Consider the following 20,080-nt stretch of genomic DNA (forward strand, 5'->3'; position numbering starts at 1 on the left):
TCCTTTTAGCATTTGTTCACCAGATATGTGGTTTTCACTGATGTGCCTCTTATCTTTCTATACTGTAATCTCGTCTTGAGATAGAAAATACCTCTTATTCCATAAAAATTTACAACATGTAGATATATTGGTAACAACTCGGGTCTGGGTTGGTGTGGCCAAATTAGGAATTTTTTGAATAGAAAAAAAAAATGATACTGTTTAGAAATTCTTCATTCAGTCAAGCTTTGACTGAGGAAATGGAATAAGGGAATGCTTTTTTACACTTCTAGTTGCCTAAACAAACACACGATATTTACTACTTATTGTACATGGAGCAGTTTGTATATGCATTTGTTCTTTTCAGACAGAATAGTTAAACAAAAAAATAACCTTTAGATTTAGTAGCATTTACATCAATATTGTAGTTGTTATCTATTTAGGTGCATTAGAAACTGGTCACAAGATTTGCAATTTTGTTCTGTAAAGTTCAAGTAAGAACATCAAGGTGTTATTTATATTCATTTAGTACTGTAAAGGAGACAGAAATACAAATGACTTGACAATTAAAATAGATACTGTATACCCCCCTTTTAACATTTTTACGTTTCCATGAATTGATACTTGAAAATGACTGGAGCTCCTGAATTTTAAACTGGTATAATCGTGAGGATATGCAATAAATGCTCGTGCTTAAATCGATATATAATGCTTGTTGAGAGTTTGTAGAGCTGTGCAAGATTAGTGTATCACTTTAGTATTTGGAGTAGGTCACTTTTTTATCTAAACTTAATTATGAGGTATTCATCCAATATTATTTACTGAAGTTTGGCTCTCTGTAATTGAGGAGTTTCTAGTGTTCTTTCATGTAATTTTCTGTTTTCGAGTGAATTTGGTAGTTTCATATTGATTTTGATGTAAACCTTCTTAACGTGAAAAATATTATTTCTATGTAGGGAGTGTCTTATTCATCTTATATGTTTGTATGGTCTTCCTAGAACTTATTTTCACTGTTGTTAAAGTTATGTACACTGATGCTTTTGCAGATATGATGGCCAGAGAGCACAAATCCACAAATTAGGTTATGGATTCGTGCGTGTCTTTTCACAGAATGGGGATGAAATAACATCGAGATTTCCATATCTAGCAAACATAATTAAGGAATCTTGCAGCTCTGAGGCTTCAAGTTTTGTTTTGGATGCAGAGGTAAAGTGATTTACCAGGGTATGCAAATTTTTCTTAGAGATCCAATAAATAATACTTTTTTCTGGGCTGGTTTACTAGATATGAATTTGTGTAAATCGAAATTCTAATTTCTAATCTTATAATATCTTTCTGGTATCTTTTTTTTGTTCCCTCTTTCTAGAGATCAATTGCATTTGATAAATCTTTTTGCCTTAATAAACATTAGTTTTTGTTAGCAAATATTATGGTAATGTTTATGGTTGTATATAGGTCTCTGACATATCTGTGAAGGATTATATTACTGCCTCTGCTGCTAAAAACCCAATCTACATGCCTCACACATCTGGAAGGTATCAAGCCAAGAGGTTCAGGAAAGCGCTGTGTCCACTTGTGGAGAGATTGACTAACTCTCTTATGATGCATGGGCGGAACAATGGAAAGAAATTGATGGATGTCTGCATTGTGAAGCATGCTATGGAGATCATCCACCTGTTGACTGACCAAAACCCCATTTAAGTTATGGTGCAACATTACTTATATGGATTTTGGCGATACTAATGGTCTTACTGTTGTTGGTTGGTGTTTGATGTGAACAAGTTATGGATATGTAGGAAATGACGTATATAATCAGACTAATTATATGAGATGAAGTGTGTAAGAAGTTGCCGATACTAAAATTTGACTATTGTTTAAATGATCGTTAACTTGATAATAATGCTTATTCTTGTTTAGAGCTTGTTAGCTTTTAATTTTTTGGTATTTTAGTATTGTTGGCATGTTTTGGTTTCATATTGGTTAATTGTTTAGTTTTGATATTTTTGGTTTGGTAATTTGGTTGGTTGGATATGTAAATATAATACATCACTTAAAATGTGCAAACTAATGTCTATAATAACAAAATACAACAGTTACGCCCGCAAGGGTTGGCTCAGTTGGTTAAAGAGAGGAAAATTGTCCTCTTGGTCACAGGTTCGAATCCCACGGGAGGAGAATTTATGATTATGCCTCCTGAGTCAGAGCCTGTAGCGTGAGCCCGTAGGGTTTACCCAGTGCGCACCCGAAGGGTAGCGGCTGCGGGTTACCTACGATAAAAAAAAAATACAACAGTTACAATGTGTATTTTTGTGCCTAAACTGATGTAAATAAAGAACAATAACATCAGTTAGAGAAATTGCAGCCTGATGTTAAAGCTAATAGACTACGGATAAATATTGTTGTCTATTGCCATACTTGATATCAGTTTGTTGTACAAAAATAATGTCTGAAGTGGTCTTTTACAACGGCTCAAAATCGATGTTAAAGAGAGAGACATTTTGTTGTGCAAGACATGCCTGTACTTTAACAAGACTAAGACAATTTGTCAACCCTAAGTAAGTTGTATTGTAATCTTAGTTTGCATTTGTACTTGTAACATTTAAAGTCTGTAAAAATGTAAAAGAGCATACTGGAATCTTTTTGTTTAAACAGTATCAAGCATAAGGATTCTATCTAAAAGAAGATCAAGAAGTCATGCCTCAAAAGAATTTTTGAAGAAGCTTGGAGTTGAATAAATCTGTTTGGATAAAAATATTCCAAGTTAAGATCTCTACAAGTCACAGATTTAGTTTTATAAAGAAGTCACTAGAGAACTCCAAATGACTTATCGAGAAGTCAGGAAAGGTACTAGAGAACTCATAGAGATATCGACAAGCCAAATTGAAGACATGAAGATTGGAGATGTCGATAAGTCATTTCTTCACTAGAGAACTCAGAGTTATCGACAAGTCAACATTCATTAGAGAACTTTGAGTTATCGATAAGTCAAATTCCACTAGAGAACTCAGAGATATCGATAAGCCAAAATTCATTAGAGAACTCTGAGTTATCGATAAGTCAAATTTGACTAGAGAACTGTGAGTTATCGATAAGTCAATAAGCCACTAAAAAACTCAGAGATATCGATAAGTCAAAGTGAAGATATGAAGACTAGAGATCTCTACAAGCCAAACTCTCTTATAGAGAACTCAGAGACCTCTACCAGTCAAATTTACTATGGAGTATTAGAGATCTCGATAAGCCAATATACTTATCGAGATATCAAGTTCTCTATAGACCATATGGAGATCTCGAGGTAAAATATCAAAGTATAAAATTGTAGACCAGTTCAATATCCAAGATCTACAATCAACAAACAATCCAAACAACTGGATTGACAAGTCTACAAAAAACAGTTTGAAGGTTGTGCAAGATCAATGGTGAAGATTAACTGACAAAGGAAGATCAAAGTAAACACAGGATGCTAAGATATGCTAAGCCAGAAATAGAAGATACACTTTTCTATAAATGGAAATGACAAATGACTGTTTGTAAAAGCTAATAGCATGTCTTATTGTACACTGTGTAAACCAGCAGTTAACTAAATTATAAAGTTAACACTGGTCCTCTAGTAAGTAGTAAAAATTTAGATAGAAAATCTTGTAACTCTCTTAAGAAGAAGCTAAGCTCTTTATCAACAAAGAGCCTAGAAATTTTGTAGCAAAACATTCTTAATTTTAATATAAAATTAAGTGAGTTTTGAATATTTGTGTTCTTTATTCTTGCAAGTTTAATTTCTGCATGAACACATTTTCACTACAAGATTTAATTTACTTTGTTCAACCATAAAAGATTCAAGAAAAGCCTAAAATCAGAAAAACACATTCACCCCCCTCTGTGTGTAATTCATTATCTAACAGTGGTATTAGAGCAAAATCTGAAAGTAAACAGATTCAAGATCTTGGAAGAATGAATACACAGAAAATCAGTAGCATCAAAATTCCTACCTTTGACAAAGCTAACTACACTCTTTGGAAAAAGAAAATATTATTGTTTATGAAGATGGCCAACCCACTCTATATATAGATTCTCAAAAATGGGCCCTTCACTCCCATGGTTAGAGTTGAAGAAACAACAGATGGTGATATGGTCATTACAGCTCATTATGCTCCAAAAGACCCTTCTGAGTATTCTGAGCCTGAAAAGGAGAAAGTTTCCCTGGATGGTGGCTTGCAATTGATATTGATTGAGTCACTTGACAATGTGATGTACAACAACATTGTCAGCTGTGACACTGCCAAGCAAATATGGGAAAAGATTGAAATACTATGTGAGGGAACTGAGGAAGTTAGATCTAATCAGAGAAGGATACTGATTTCACAATATGAGGGTTTCATGGCCAAGCCAAAAGAAAGTAGACATCTGATGTGTTTGAAAGATTCAATAAGCTGATAAATGATTTGCAGCTTCATGACAAATACTATGAAGCTGAAGAAGTGAACTTAAAGTTCTTGATTACTCTCCCTGATCACTTGGAACAGAAAATCTCAGCAATTAGGGAAGGGAGAGACTTGAGCAGATTAACACTGAAAGTTCTATATGGAATTCTTAAAACATATAAACTAGAAATGATTCAAAGGAAATCATTGAGATCTGGTCAAGGACATGTAGTAGATGGCTCAAGTGCTTTAATTGTCAATGAAAGCCAAATATTTGATGATGAGCCAAGATCTCAAACACCAGTTGCCTCACCAATTGAGCAAAGAACAGATGATTCACAGGAACAAGTCATTCTGGAATTGAAAGAAAATGAGTTCTACACTCTTGATGAACTAGATGAGCAATATCAGTCAATGGCCTATTTGGATAGAAAATTCTCTAATATTAGAGTAAAGAAGCCAAGATACTTCAAGTGTAAAGGACAGTCTTTCAACAAAAACAACAGCTGGAAAGGAAAAGGGAAGTACACTTCTAACAGCAAGAATGGTTACAAAACTGGATATGTTGACAGATCTAAGATAAGGTGCTTCAACTGTGATGAACTAGACCATTTTGCTACAGAATGCAGGAAACCCAAGAAAGCAAAGAAAGATAAAGCATATTGTGAACTAGAAGCAAAGTATGAGGCTCTTCTAAAGAAATAACTAAGCAAACCTTTTATTGCAGAGGGAAAAAGTTGGGATGACTTAAAAAATGATGAAGATGAAGAATTTGGAAATTATACACTCATGGCCTAGGAGAAAGGAGAATCATCCTCATCTAAATCACAGGTACCAACTCTTACCACCATTGATTTAAATGTGAGTCAAAATAAGGAAACTGCTGAGAAGATGAGCACAGAAATGTTTCACATTTACACAAACATGGTTGCTGCTAATGAAGAAGTTTGAGGACTGACAAAGATAAATGAGAAGCTTGAGAATGAAAAGCAAGAAACTGAATTGTTGTTGGTGGACCTTGAAGCTGTAAAATAAGAGAATGTTTATCTCAAGAACAAGCTCAAGTGTGCAAATGAAATTGAACCAGTGCTAAGGGAGAAGCTGGAAAAGAATGAGGTAAAGTTGAAATCTTTCATAAATGCATCTGAGTTAGTTGGACAATACCATGAGAAAAATAAACCATGTGCAAATATTGCTATTGGTCTTGACTATGATGCCTTGAACAACAAGAAGAAAGAGATAGGTGACAAAGGAAAAGCAACAATTAATGAGAATGTTCCAACTATGCTGAAAAAAGTTGTATCACCTATGTTCAAGGCATGTGAAGTCAACTTCAGTGAAGAAGAATTGATTATCAAGCAAAAAATTGTTGATGAGGACAAAGAGAAGAAAATTGCAGAATCGACTCAGTCTTCCAATACTGAAGAGAAGCTCGTGATAAACAAAGTCCCAATACACCTGTTAAAGAAACCAAAACTGAAGATGCAAGAAGGAAAAAGAAAAATAGAAATGGGAAAATAGGGATAAACAAAAGAAACAATTTTGCTTATGTTACAGATGCTCCAAGAAAGAAATGTGAAAAATGTGGTTCTGTGAATCACCAAACTCACCTTTGTAAAAAGGCAGTTAGCAAGACAACTGAAGAAGCCTGCAAATACAATGAAGCAAATGCAAATGATCCATACTCCTTCTCTGACAAGTTTGACTACATTCCTTACAACTTGAAAGTGATGAAAAGTTTCCACAGACTGAGAGTAGACCTCAAAGAAACAAGGATTGGGTCTACAACATAAAGGGAAAATGCTCAACAGTCAATGAACTCTATTTTATCTGAAACTAGTCATTCTACTTCTACTAAATCAGTTAATAAGAAGAAAGTACACAACACTGCTTGGGTTGCTAAACACACTTAAAAATCATTGTGTGCAGGGCAAAGTGAAGAAAGTCATCTGGATTATAGACAGTGGATGTTCCAGGCATATGACAGGTGATAAAGTCATGCTATCACAGTTTGAGGAGAAAGCTGGCCCTTTGGTGACCTTTGGAGACAATAGCAAATGATTCACAATGGGATATGGCAAGATTGTTTCTGAAAATATTGTCATTGATGATGTAGCACTGGTAGCTGGTCTTGAAATGAATCTTCTAAGTGTGAGTCAATTTGCAGACAAAGGCTTTGAAGTTCTATTCAACAAAGAAGAATGCACTTTTATCAGCAAGAAAACTGGTGAAGTTGCTCTGAAAGGAGCAAGGAAAGGGAGCTTATTTATTGCAGACTTGGACTCAATAAATAAGGATGGAATTTGTTGCTTCTACACCAAGGCATCTTAAGAACAAATCAAGCTATGACATAAGAAGCTGTCTCACTTGAATTTCAAGGCAATTAATACCTTGGTTAAAAAGGAGTTAGTAAGTGTTAGGGCGAAATCACGCACTAATATTCACGCAAGTATACGTGTTCGCAAGTAATATAGAATACTTTCTAGTTCGTTCCCTCAGAGACTCAGACTAATTTATTGTCTAATTTAACTCACTCACCAATGTATGACTACTTCTCAATGTTTAGATAATAACACTTAAAATTGTTGATTAAATATTAACTATAATTAACTACTTAATTAACCACTTAACTAACACTTCAATTTATTAATAATAAAACACTCATGAGATCACAACTTCATTATTACTTCCTTCTATAGCCATAGTTATTACCTTTAGCATGTGACAATGATGATATTAATCGAATAACACAAAACTGATAAAAGCCAACTTTCATTGTACTAATACCATTCTACCAAACATCCACAATTAAGATAGAAGTTAAATAGTCATCAATTATGTTGAGTTCCTATATGTCTACAGAAATTGACAACACAACGATTTAAACACAAGTTATTCCTTTTTTTTTACATAGGGCAAATAAAACTGTTAGAGTTACCCACTAATCATGCACAACGTACATGAACCTATGCTAGCATGGCAAGTTCTAAATCTCAAGATCCACCGTCGCTTCACAAGAGATTAACACCCTATCTTATATGTTCGCGACGCACATAAGACGAATACGCACAACCAATACTAGATATCATGCAATCATCACATACTAAAGTATTAAACAATTAACTAAAGAATTCCATAATAAATCTGTTGCAACCCCATGATCACGATTAGCCCATAATAGAACTTATCGCCATCATGGGTTCATATGAAATCATGATAAACAAACACAAGGAAATAATAACTAAACTGATTATATTAAAATAGAGTACGTCACAAGAGTAAATAAGTCAAAGCAAGAAAACTAGCATCCAACGTTACAACGAAACAAGAATCACAAGAATATATGCTTCCTCTTCGTTGCTGTGTGCTAAATCGGTCTTCTTCCTTATCTCCTTCGCTTCTTACAAAACACAATCTAAAACATAATCTCCTCTTAATAATCTATGAAAAATGTCTCAAATCTACCTATATAATAGTCCCATAAAACTCAGATTACATAGAAGTTGGAAGCCAAACAGAAGTAGAAGTCTAAAATAATATATCTTTTTCCCCGACCCTGCGCGGCCGCTCAGCATTGCTGCGCGGGCGTGCAGGACCCTTCTGGAAAAATTCCATGTTTGCTCCGTTTCTTCGCCGTAATCTGCCCGTTCTTTTCCTCTCGCAATGGTGAACACATGCCAAGGCTTATTCTTGACGATTCCTCCTCCGAAATGCAACTAATACCCTGAAATGCATAAACACTAGAAAAACGCATCAAATACACAAAATACTTGATTTCAAGACACCAATTTAAGCCATTTTAAGACGTTCTAAGTGGTATAAAATGCCACTTATCACACCCCCAAACTTAAATCGATGCTTATCCTCAAGCGTCACAGACTCAAAAACAAATAAAAATATGCATGAATGCAATCTATATGAAAATGCAACGATCCCCCTTACTACAATTAACCAACCAAATTGCCACGTCTCAACGAATGCAGTTAGACACTAAAGATCAATAAACTCATGCAAACGGACATACCGCCAGAAATGTGGTGTGTGCAAATGCTTAACAGATATGCTTTGGAACTAGACCAATTACTATGACTAGACTATCCTCAAGGCAATCCTACGATTATACAAAGAATAAAAATTCTAGGCACAAAGTGATATACAACACTACAAGAACTCTGGAGCTTACTACGGAATCGTGCTTTTTATTTACAACTCAAATGCTTATTTGACCGTGCAATGAGTGAGGTCCACAAAAGACTTATACAATGGTATCCATGTAACGAGCGTTAGGTTAGCGGATCCCAGACTCTAAAAGCCTTAGGTCACTAGGCACAAAGTCCCCTAAGAACTTAATAACTCGAATACCAAAGAGCCCACTCTTGATCAATTATGCAAAAAAAAAAAAAAAATTCTCTCTCTAAGCAAGTGCGTTTCGCTCCATCTTGCTCAACCCTAGACTACTCGCATAACATGCGAGCCGGCTACTAGCCATTTGACGCCTAGCCACAACTAGCAACAAATTCCATTTTTACTCCATTTTTTTTTCTTTTTCATGCCTTTACCACTAAGAACCTATTATCAAATTCTAAGCATAATAAATAGATTATCCTCGAAAATAATCAGATCATAACAACAATCTAGTCCTTACGCATTCTCTAAGACTTAGTGACAATACAAGTGCTTCTAGCATGCATATCAACCTACATAACTTAATATCACTTTAATGCTATCACTACACTCGTATCAATATCACAATTCAGTCGATAAATCATTGCAAAAGGGATCATGGTATATGCATGAGCTATATGATATGACAAACAAATAAAGCTATATATAAAAAAAACTATATGGCAAAAATTATGCAACTATATGAACTAACTATCATGAATATGCAGCTATATGACACACACAAAATATTCCTTAACTACCACCCCCAAACTTAATATCTTCACTGTCCCCAGTGAAGGTAGTAGAAAGGAACACAGGGTATACCTACTCGGAGTCATCATCATCATCACCCTCAGTGGGTGGAGTATCAGGCGGCGGGTATGCAGAGTCCTCACCAAAAACTGGCCACTGGATATCAGCTCCAAGGCCTCGAAAAGCAGTCCCTAACGCAAGGGTGAGCTCCGGAGCAAACCTGCTCTGCGTCTCATACATGGCATCCATCCGCCGTGAAAGCCTCCTATACTGGGCATCACCCATCCCAGCACCCTCCTGAGCTCTCGAAGAACTAGCCTCACCACGCCCTGGCCTGGCCATAGTAGCACCTCGTGCTGGACGCCCTCCTGGAAGATGATAACCCAGCCCATGCTCCTCAGGCTCACCACCGGTCCACTCCTGCATCCCATTCAGAGTGCCAGAATCTATCGGAGCTGCTGGCAACTGCAACTGTTCATGAGCCGGCCAGTTCACTCCTACTGCTCGGCATAGCTTTGTAACCGTGGATGCATAAGGGATGTTCATATGCTTTGCTCCCCTCAAAAACTTCAGAATTCCTTGGTAGATAAACTCACCAAGGTCCACATAGTATTCCTCATTCAGAATTCCCCACAACAACTGTGCTCTCTCAACTGTGACCTCGTGTGTATGTGAAGAAGGCAAAATATTAGCACTTATAAATGCATTCCATGCACGGGCATACCTGTTCATGGCGATCGCCGGAAAGTGACGATACTCATTATTGGCTGGACTGCGGTTCCAAACTGTGTCCGGTCGACAGAGAGTCGCACAAATCAAATCCAAGTCAAAGTCCTCAGCAGTCTTTTCATTCCAGTTCTCCTCCTCGGGCTCCCTCTCTCGTTGTCCAATCACACGGCGAATCGCCGCAGGATGATAATCAACCGTCAGCCCACGAACTACAGAAAACCCATTCTTCTCAGCCTTCGCGTTCGCGTAGAACTCGCGAACAACACTCATCGGTACTGCTTTGGGTGACTCACAAAAAGCTATCCACCCCTTCTCTGCAATCATGGGCAACAACTCACCATCCCTCCCTGATGGTAAAAACCCCCTCTCCTTCAGAATCGGCTTCCCCAACAGCCTAGTGTACTCCTCCTCCACGGCTCTGTCAGTTAACCGAGGCCTTGCAGCAGTACCCCTTGATGAATCAGCAGTAGGAACTGTGCTGCTGCTGTCAATAGTGTGTGCTCTCTTGGGTGCCATTGATTTGTGAATAAAAGTGTGTAAGAACTGATTTTTGATGTTTATGAGAGGGTTTAAGTGTAGGAAGTTTGTGGGAGATATGTGGGATAGGTGTATGTATATATAGGGTGTGGAGTAGGTTAAATTAGATTAGGAGTGGGGTTGAGGGATAAAATCATGGGGTAATGGGAAAAGAATTTGTGGGTTTATGGGATGTAATGGGTTTTTGTGTTTTTGTTTTTTTTTTTTCTGAACTGTAAAAAAATTTCTGGAACTCGACCCCTGCGCGGCCGCTCAGCATTTCTGCGCGGGCGCGCAGAGGGTCTCTGGAAAAAAAAATTTCAGCCCCTGTTTTCTGATTTTTTTGTGTTTTTGGATAGGTTATTAACTTCTAAGGGTTCCTGTAACAACAATTCATGGGTTGCCTCCCACGCAGCGCTTCTTTTTCGTCATTAGCTTGACGTTCCGTACCTTTCTCACGTAGTCAACAATATGGCACTAACCACCTCTCGGTTTGCCATGTCCCCATAGTAGTGCTTCAACCGCTGACCGTTAACCTTGAATGCTTGGTCCGAATCATTCTCAAAAATTTCCACCGCTCCATGTGGAAATACAGTTTTGACAATAAAAGGTCCAGACCACCTTGATTTCAACTTCCCAGGAAAAAGTCGGAGCCGAGAGTTGAATAACAGAACTTGTTGCCCTGGCACAAATAACTTAGGATGTAGCTTCCTATCGTGCCACCTCTTCACCTTTTCCTTATACATTTTGTTATTCTCGTACGCTTGAAGTCGAAATTCATCAAGTTCATTAAGCTGAAGCATTCTTTTCTTACCAGCTGCATCTAAATCCAGGTTCAATTTCTTCAATGCCCAGTAGGCCTTATGCTCAAGCTCCGCCGGTAGATGACATCCCTTACCGTACACCAACTGAAACGGTGACATCCCAAGTGGAGTTTTGTATGCTGTTCTGTAAGCCCAAACAGCTTCATCGAGCTTTAAAGACCAATCCTTCCTTGACGGATAAACAACCTTCTCCAGAATGCGCTTTATCTCTCTGTTAGACACTTCCGCTTGACCATTTGTTTGCGGATGATAGGCAGTAGCTACTCGATGATTCACATTATAACGCTGCATCATAGAAGTGAACTTACGGTTGCAAAAATGCGATCCTTCATCACTTATGATTACCCGAGGTGTTCCAAACCTTGTGAAAATTTGCTTATGAAGAAAATTTAGCACTGCCTTTACATCATTTGTCGGTAAAGCTTTCACTTCGACCCATTTTGAGACATAATCGACTGCCAGCAAGATGTACTGATTATTTCCAGACGAGATAAAAGGCCCCATGAAATCGATTCCCCATACATCAAAGACCTCGACTTTAAGCATCACATTTAATGGCATCTCATCCTTCCTTGACAAATTTCCCACTCTTTGGCAACGATCACACCTTAAAACAAACTGATGAGCATCCTTGAACAAGGTAGGCCAGAAAAAACCTGCTTGCAGAATACGAGCTGCCGTCTTCTCACCTCCATAGTGTCCACCATAAACCGTGGAATGGCAGTCTCGTAATATCCCCTCCGTCTCACAGAACGGGATACATCTCCTGATGATCTGGTCAGCTCCCTGTCTAAACAAATATGGTTCATCCCACATATACCACTTCACCTCATGCAGAAACTTCTTCTTTTGAGCGGATGTCAAAGTAGGAGGCATTATATTGCTGATAAGATAGTTTACAATATCTGCAAACCATGGTTCTTCCTCCTGAATTGCAAACAACTGCTCATCCGGAAAAGATTCATTGATTAACGTCCTATCTTGTGAAGTAGAATCGGGATTCTCCAACCTAGAGAGATGGTCAGCTACTTGATTCTCAGTACCTTTTCTATCTTTGATCTCTAACTCAAATTCTTGAAGTAAAAGCACCCAACGAATGAGTCTCGGCTTCGAATCCTTCTTAGAAACCAGATAGTGAATAGTTGCATGATCAGTGAATACTGTCACTTTCGTACCAAGCAGATAAGATCGAAATTTCTCAAAGCCAAAGACTATAGCCAAAAGCTCCTTCTCAGTAGTGGTGTAGTTCAATTGGGCCCCATTTAAAGTCTTACTCGCATAGTAGACCACATGGAAGAGATTTTTCTTACGCTGTCCCAGAACTACACCTACCGCATAATCACTTGCATCACACATCATCTCAAACGGTTCTGTCCAATCTGGTGCTGTAATAACTGGTGCCGTGATCAAACTCTCCTTGAGAGTCTCGAATGCTGCCAAGCATTCATCATCAAATTTGAAAGGCACATCTTTCTCAAGTAAATTGCACAACGGCTTAGATATCTTTGAAAAGTCCTTGATGAATCACCGATAAAAACCCGCATGACCGAGAAAACTACGGATTCCTTTCACCGAATTAGGTGGGGGAAGATTTTCAATGACTCCCACCTTGGCCTTGTCCACCTCCAGACCTTTGCTAGAGACCTTATGCCCAAGGATAATGCCTTCACGCACCATAAAATGACATTTCTCCCAATTAAGCACCAAATTAGTTTCCACGCATCTTTTGAGTACGGCGCGCAGATTATTTAAACATTCATCATATGAGTGTCCAAAGACGGAGAAGTCATCCATGAACACTTCGACGTTATTTCCAATCATGTCAGAGAATATAGCCATCATACATCTCTGAAAGGTGGCCGGGGCGCCACATAACCCAAACGAAACTCTACGAAAAGTAAATGTGCCAAATAGACAAGTGAAGGTAGTCTTTTCCTGATCCTCTGGTGCAATACAAATCTGATTATACCCGGAATAACCATCCAGAAGACAAAAATACTCATGTCCCGCCAATCTGTCAAGCATTTGATCAATAAATGGAAGAGGAAAGTGATCCTTTCTTGTGGCTTTGTTCAATTTCCTATAATCCATGCATACTCTCCATCCTGTAACTGTTCGAGTAGGGATGAGCTCATTCTTTTCATTTGCGACCACAGTGATACCTCCTTTCTTAGGTACACATTGCACGGGGCTCACCCACGAGCTGTCAGAAATAGGATAAATGATGCCTGCATCTAGCCATTTCAGAATTTCTTTCTTTACTACCTCCTTCATGATCGGGTTCAGTCTTCGCTGCTGTTCCACAGTTGGCTTACTTCCTTCCTCTAGCAGAATTTTATGCATACAATATGAAGGACTTATCCCCTTGATGTCTGCTATGGTCCATCCGATAGCCGATTTGAATTCTCTCAAAATCCTTAAGAGCTTATCTTCCTCACTACCTGAAAGGTCAGCTGAAATAATAACAGGTAACGTAGATGAATCACCTAAAAAAGCATACCTCAAGTGTTCAGGTAATGGTTTAAGCTCCAAGGTAGGTGCTTCCTCTATTGATGGTTTGAGCTTCCCTTCAGCGTTCTTAAGGTCAGAAGTACCAAGAGATTCAAATGGTATGTCGAGCTTTCGCTTCCATGGAGAAGCGTTCAAATATTGTAATTGCTCGTTGCTATCTTCATCATCACTGTCAAATTCCCCCACTAAGGCCTTTTCTAATGCATCAGACATTAGCATGTGATCGAGTTCCGAAGTAACCGCAGAATCAATCACATCCACTTTTAAGCACTCCTCATCTTCTGTAGGGAATTTCATTGCCTTGAATACGTTGAAGGTCACATCCTGATCTTGGACCCGCATAGTAAGTTCCCCTTTTTGCACATCTATCAAGGTACGGCCAGTAGCCAAGAAAGGCCTCCCCAAGATTATGGGAATCTTCTTATCTTCCTCAAAATCCAGAATAACAAAATCTGCAGGAAAGAAGAGCTTATCCACCTTGACAAGCACATCCTCAACTATGCCCCTTGGGTAAGTAATGGAACGGTCAGCCAATTGTAGCGACATGTATGTGGGTTTTGGATCAGGCAGATCCAGCTTTTTAAAGATCGACAAGGGCATCAGATTAATGCTTGCTCCCAAATCACAAAGGCACTTGTCAAAAGTTAGATTGCCAATGGTGCAAGGAATGGTGAAGCTTCCTGGATCTTTCAGTTTTGGTGGTAACTTTTGCTGCAGAACAGCGCTGTATTCTTCCGTGAGAGCAACGGTTTCAAGGTCATCCAAGTTCACCTTCCTTGAAAGAATAGTCTTCATAAACTTCGCATAACTAGGCATTTGTTCCAGAGCCTCAGCGAAAGGTATATTGATGTGAAGTTTCTTGAACACCTCCAGAAACTTCCCGAACTGTCTATCCAGCTTTTGTTGCTGTAATCTCTTAGGAAAATGTGGTGGAGGATAGAGCTGTTTCTCCCCTGTATTAGCCTCAGGCAGAGTGTGTTCAACAGTAGTCTTCCTTGGTTCCGCCGCTTTCTCCTTTTGCTTAAATTCTTCATCTCTAACTTCAGCTTCGACTTCTTTTGCCTTTTCAGCATCAGCTACTTTTCCAGACCTTAAGGTAATAGCCTTGACTTGCTCTTTAGCTTCCTTCCTGCCTGGTACTTCCGTGTCACTGGGAAGAGTGCCAGGTTGACGATTGAGCACTGCATTGGCTAATTGACCGATTTGATTTTCCAAGGTCTTGATAGAAACCGCCTGACTCTTGCACAACAGCTTAAGTTCCTCAAAATCAGCACTAGTAGGTGCAGCTGCACTTCCCTGTTGAGGATATGATTGCCTTGTAGCATACTGCTGTGGTTGCTGGAATCCAAGTGGGTTAAACTGTTTACTCACTCCTTGCTGATATGGTGGCTGAATAGCATTCTGATTATTCCCCCAGCTGAAATTTGGATGATTTCTGTTATTAGGATGATAGGTCGCTGGCACAGGCTGCTGTTGTCGCTGATAATTATTCACATACTGAACAGATTCGTTGACAAGAGAACACTGATCTGTAGCATGAGAACCTGCACAAAGCTCACAAACCATAGCTATTTGATTAACTCCATACGTAGCCAAAGAATCAACCTTCATTGATAGCGCTTGGAGCTGGGCTGCAATAGCGGTGGCTGCATCAACTTCCAGAATACCTGCTACCTTGCCTGATGTCATCCTCTGAGTTGGGTTCTGATGCTCATTTGTAGCCATCGTCTCGATAAGATTGTACGCCTCAGTATAGCTTTTAGCCCATAAGGCGCCTCCAGCTGCTGCATCGAGCATGGGCCGAGATTGGGCCCCCAAACCATTATAAAAACCAGTGATTACCATCCAATCCGGCATTCCATGATGTGGACATTTTCTCAACATTTCCTTGTAGCGTTCCCAAGCCTCGCACATAGATTCTGTAGGTTGCTGCGCAAACTGAGTAAGAGCACTCCTCATAGCAGCAGTCTTTGCCATTGGATAAAACTTCACCAGAAACTTTTGCGTAAGATCTTGCCACGTAGTGATTGACCCAGCTGGTTCAGAATGTAACCAGTCTTTAGCCTTATCCCTCAGTGAGAATGGGAAGAGCCTCAACTTGATAGCCTCATCAGTCACGCCATTATACTTAAAAGTGCTGCAGATCTCGACAAAATTCCTTATGTGCATGTTGGGGTCTTCAGTTGCCGCTCCTCCAAAAGAAACAGAATTCTGCACCATCTGAATAGTGCCCGGCTTGATTTCAAAGGTGTTAGCTTGAATAGCCGGATGAAGGATGCTTGACTGAATGTCATCAATTTTAGGCCGAGAAAAATCCATAAGAGCTGGATCAGCTTGAACAATACGATCTCCCATGTTTACTGGTTCTTTCTGCTCAGTTCCTGAATCCGAATCCTCAAAATCTAACTTCTTCGGTGTATCAAGAACTTCGTCTTTCTCCTCAGCTGTATCTAAGGTCCTCTTGCGAGCACGAGAACGAGTTTGCATAAACGTTTGCTAAAGTACCTGAAACACAACCGAAAAGAGTAATTAACTACTACGTCCTAATCACTGAGTCCTAATGACCAATGATGGTAAGTACATAAACTAAACAAATACGCCGAGTCCCCGGCAGCGGCGCCAAAAACTTGTTAGGGCGAAATCACGCACTAATATTCACGCAAGTATATGCGTTCGCAAGTAATATATAATACTTTCTAGTTCGTTCCCTCAGAGACTTAGACTAATTTATTGTCTAATTTAACTCACTCACCAATGTATGACTACTTCTCAATGTTAAGATAATAACACTTAAAATTGTTGATTAAATATTAACTATAATTAACTACTTAATTAACCACTTAACTAACACTTCAATTTATTAATAATAAAACACTCATGAGATCACAACTTCATTATTACTTCCTTCTATAGCCATAGTTATTACCTTTAGCATGTGACAATGATGATATTAATCGAATAACACAAAACTGATAAAAGCCAACTTTCATTGTACTAATACCATTCTACCAAACATCCACAATTAAGATAGAAGTTGAATAGTCATCAATTATGTTGAGTTCCTATATGTCTACAGAAATTGACAACACAATGATTTAAGCACAAGTTATTCCTTTTTTTTACATAGGGCAAATAAAACTGTTAGAGTTACCCACTAATCATGCACAACGTACATGAACCTATGCTAGCATGGCAAGTTCTAAATCTCAAGATCCACCGTCGCTTCACAAGAGATTAACACCCTATCTTATATGTTCGCGACGCACATAAGACGAATACGCACAACCAATACTAGATATCATGCAATCATCACATACTAAAGTATTAAACAATTAACTAAAGAATTCCATAATAAATCCGTTGCAACCCCATGATCACGATTAGCCCATAATAGAACTTATCGCCATCTTGGGTTCATATGAAATCATGATAAACAAACACAAGAAAATAATAACTAAACTGATTATATTAAAACAGAGTACGTCACAAGAGTAAATAAGTCAAAGCAAGAAAACTAGCATCCAACGTTACAACGAAACAAGAATCACAAGAATATATGCTTCCTCTTCGTTACTGTGTGCTAAATCGGTCTTCTTCCTTATCTCCTTCGCTTCTTGCAAAACACAATCTAAAACATAATCTCCTCTTAATAATCTGTGAAAAACGTCTCAAATCTACCTATATAATAGTCCCATAAAACTCAGATTACATAGAAGTTGGAAGCCAAACAGAAGTAGAAGTCTAAAATAATATATCTTTTTCCCCGACCCTGCGCGGCCGCTCAGCATTTCTGCGCGGGCGCGCAAGGCTGCTGCGCGGCCGCTCAGCATTGCTGCACGGGCGCGCAGGACCCTTCTGGAAAAATTCCATGTTTGCTCCGTTTCTTCGCCGTAATCTGCCCGTTCTTTTCCTCTCGCAATGGTGAACACATGCCAAGGCTTATTCTTGACGATTCCTCCTCCGAAATGCAACTAATACCCTGAAATGCATAAACACTAGAAAAACGCATCAAATACACAAAATACTTGATTTCAAGACACCAATTTAAGCCATTTTAAGACGTTCTAAGTGGTATAAAATGCCACTTATCAGTAAGAGACATGCCCAAACTCGATTTTGCTCAATTTGAAGTTTGTGAAGCTTGTCATAAAGAAAAAATGAAAATATCAAGTCACAAGTCAAAAACTGTGAATTCTATTAGTGCACCATTGCAACTTATTTACATGGACTTGTTTGGGCCAGTAAATGTCTTATCAATTTCAAGGAACAAATATGCACTTGTGATGGTGGATGATTTCTCAAGATACACTTGGGTAGAGTTCATGCACTCTAAAAATGAAACTCCACACATCATAATTTAGCACATCAAGAAGATAGAAAAACAGGCTGAAGATCATAATTGTGTAAAAAGATTGAGAAGTGATAATATAACAGAAATTAGAAATACAACCTTGAGTGAATTCTGCAAGAGCAAGGGCATTATTCAAGAATTCTCAGCTGCTAGAACACCTCAACAAAATGGAGTAGTTGAAAGAAAGAACAGAACATTAGTTGAAGCTGCTAGAACAATGCTGCAAGAGGCCAAGTTGCCAACAAGTTTCTGGGAAGAGGCTGTTAACACTGCATGCTACACTCAAAATAGATATCTCATTAATAAGGCTCATGGCATATCACCTTACTCAATCATTTCTAAAAGAAAGCCTACTGTAAAGCATCTTCATGTGTTTGGAAGCAAGTGCTACATTTTGAAAGACAACTCTGAATATGTGGGAAAATTTGACTCAAAAGTTTTTGAAGCAGTTTTTCTGGGATATTCATTGGAGAGAACTGCCTACAAAGTCTATGTGATAGATCAAAAGAAAATTATGGAAAGCACAGATATGACTTTTGGTGATGACAAGTGTCTAGGCTTGGAATGCCTTGATGACAATGAAGTTGAAGCCCTTGCATTTGAAAACCTCAATATTGACAGTGATTATGATGGTGAAGATGAAGTCACTGCACAACAAATATTGAATGAAGAAATTTCTGAACAAGAAAATTATGGGAATGGAAGCTCATCTCAAATATCTGAATTTGATAGCACAAACTAAGGGGGAGAAAGAGAAGAAGGATCTAGCAGTCATACCAACAATGAAGAGAATGATGAAGGCACAAGTCAACAAACTCATACAAGGAAGTGGGATAGAAGTCACACTAGAGAAGCAATTATTGGTGATCCTACTACTGGTGTGAGAACTAGAAGTGCAACTGCTAATGAGTGTCTACATGCATGTTTTCTGTCTCAAGTAGAGCCTAAGAAAATTGATGAAACTCTACTGGATCCTGATTGGATATCTTCCATGCAGGAAGAGCTGAATCAGTTTGAAAGAAACAAAGTTTGGGAGTTAGTTCCTACACAAAAGAATAGAAGTATTATTGGAACAAAGTGGGTGTTCAGAAACAAGATGGATGAAAATGGTATAGTCACCAGAAACAAAGCAAGGTTGATTGCAAAAGGCTACTCACAAGAAGAAGGAATCATTTATGATGAAACTTTTGCTCCAGTCGCAAGACTTGAAGCAATAAGAATCTTTCTAGCATTTGCTGCACATTTAAATTTTAAAGTGTATCAAATGGATGTCAAGAGTGCCTTTTTGAATGGTGAGCTAGAAGAAGAAGTTTATGTACAACAGCCACCTGGCTTTGAAGATTCAGAATTTCCAAATTTTGTGTACAAGTTACTCAAGGCTCTATATGGACTAAAACAGGCACCTAGAGCTTGGTATGACACACTGTCAGATTTCCTACTGAAGCATGGTTTTACTAAAGGTACCATATATAAGACTCTCTTCTACAAGAAACATGGTGAATATATGATCCTAGTTCAGATTTATGTGGATGATATCATCTTTGGTTCTACTAATGAAAAGCTTTGCCAAAGATTCTCCAAGATTATACAAAGTGAATATGAAATGAGTATGATGGGGGAACTGAGTTACTTCCTTGGACTTCAAGTCAGTCAAAGAAGTGATGGTATCTTCAACAGCCAAACTAGGTATGTCAAGGATCTATTGAAAAAGTTTGGTATGGTTGATTGTTCACATGCATCTACACCTATGTCTACTACAACAAAGTTGGATGGAGATAAAAAGGGCAAGAGTGTAGATATCTCAAGGTATAGAGGGATGATTGGATCATTGCTTT

The 20,080-nt window shown here is 38.5% G+C and overlaps 1 non-coding gene across 1 annotated transcript; it reads left to right on the plus strand.

Moving 5' to 3' along the window:
• The first annotated feature begins 15,749 nt into the window (after window positions 1-15,749).
• On the plus strand, window positions 15,750-15,856 carry LOC141698861 (small nucleolar RNA R71). The gene has a single exon (XR_012565360.1). It is a non-coding gene; the product is annotated as a small nucleolar RNA R71 (small nucleolar RNA).
• Window positions 15,857-20,080: the final 4,224 nt, after the last annotated feature.

The sequence above is a fragment of the Apium graveolens genome, chromosome 11, assembly GCF_009905375.1.
Source record: "Apium graveolens cultivar Ventura chromosome 11, ASM990537v1, whole genome shotgun sequence".
Lineage (NCBI taxonomy): Eukaryota > Viridiplantae > Streptophyta > Magnoliopsida > Apiales > Apiaceae > Apium > Apium graveolens.